This window comes from Hyla sarda, chromosome 1 (genome assembly GCF_029499605.1).
Source record: "Hyla sarda isolate aHylSar1 chromosome 1, aHylSar1.hap1, whole genome shotgun sequence".
Taxonomy (NCBI): domain Eukaryota; kingdom Metazoa; phylum Chordata; class Amphibia; order Anura; family Hylidae; genus Hyla; species Hyla sarda.
In genome coordinates, this window is record NC_079189.1 from 196,788,325 (window position 1) to 196,790,260 (window position 1,936).

Genomic DNA, 1,936 nt, shown 5'->3' on the forward strand with positions numbered 1-1,936 from the left:
CAGTATTCACCCTTGAAAGTAGCTTAAAGACCCTCCCCTACTGCCAGCCAGGGTATCTGAGGCCACCGCCAACCTAAATATTAACTCCTGTCCCTGGCCCAGGGATGATACACTTCAGGGCAAACTCTAAAGTTACATAAATAATCGCACAAGCAATAGAAATTATTTTAGCTTTGACTGCAAGTGTGTCTAAAGCTTTTAACCCCTTAATGGTTTTTCCATTTTTGCATTTTCGTTAGCAAACTCATATTCTACACCAGTGATTCCCAAACAGGGTGCCTCCAGCTGTTGCTAAATTCCCAGCATGCCTGGACAGTCAGTGGCTGTCTGGAAATGCTGGGAGTTGTTGTTTTGCAACAGCTGGAGGCTCCGTTTTGGAAACACGATTGGAAACACGGTTTTCCTTTTTATTGGGGGGGGGGGGGCAGTGTAAGGGGTGTATATGTAGTGTTTTACTCTTTATTATGTGTAAGTGTAGTGTTTTTAGGGTACAATCGCACTGGCGTGTTACGGTGAGTTTCCCGCTAGGAGTTTGAGCTGAGGCGAAAAATTTGCCGCAGCCCAAACTTGAAGCAGGAAACTTACTGTAAACCTGCCTGTGTGAATGTACCCTGTATGTTCACATGGGGGGGCAAACCTCCAGCTGTTTCAAAACTACAACTCCCAGCATGTACTGACAGACCGTGCATTCTGGGAGCTGTACTTTTGCAACAGCTGGAGACACACTGGTTGGAAAGCCTTCAGTTAGGTTCTGTTGCCTAACTCAGTATTTTCCAACCAGTCTGCCTCCAGCTGTTGCAAAACTACAACTCCCAGCATGTACTGATCACCGAAGGGCATGCTGGGAGATGTAGTTACGCAATAGCTGGAGGTACGCAACTACAACTCCCAGCATGCCGAGACAGATGATTGCTGTTTGGACATGCTGGGATTTGCAGTGTTGCAACATCTGGAGGGCTACAGTTTTAGAGAACACTGCAAAGTGATCTCCATACTGTGGTCCTCCAGCTGTTGCAAAACTACAATTCTCAGCATACCCAGACAGCAAACAGTTGTTTGGGCATGCTAGGAGTTGTAGTTTTGCAAGATCTGGAGGGCTACAGTTTAGGGACCACTATATAGTGGTCTCAAACTGTAGCCCTCCAGCTGTTGCAAAACAACATATTCCAGCATGCCCAAACAGCTGTCTGGGCACGCTGGGAGTTGTAGTTTTGCAACATCTGGAGGGCTCCAGTTAGAGACCACTGTATAATGGTCTCAAACTGTACCCTGCAGATGTTGCTAGGCAACTCACCAGCTTCCTTCGGATCCAGCCGCACGTCATCGCCGCCTGCCGATCTCAGTTGCCCGCAGCCTCCGTCACCGGCCCGGATCGGTAAGTGGATCTTCGACGTTGTTTCCCCGTCTTGCCCCGCCTATTGTGGGTGGGCAGGATGGGGAAAACGAAAGTTAACCCCCCCGCCCCCGATCTGCTATTGGTGGTCGCGTCTAGACCACCAATAGCAGGGATAGGAGGGGTGGCACCCCTGCCACCTCAATCCTATCGCTTCAGGGGAATTCTGAGTGTCTTAGACACCCACGATCCCCCTTACATTCCGGGTCACCGGGTCACTATAGACCCGTAATCGCGCAAATCGAAAGTGTGAATTCACTTGTGATTTGCCGCGATCGCCGACATGGGGGGTCTGATGACCCCCCCTGGGCATTTGAACGGGATGCCTGCTGAATAATTTGAGCAGGCATCCCGGTCCGATCCCCGTCCAGCGCACGGCGGGGACCAGAACTGCCCATGACGTAACTGTACGTCCTTGGTCCTTAAGACCCAGGGTGTCGGGACGAAACGTTAAGTCATGGGTCCTGTAGGGGGTTAAAGGGATATTCCAGGCAAAAACTTATATATATCAACTGGCTCCAGAAAGTTAAACAGATTTGTAAA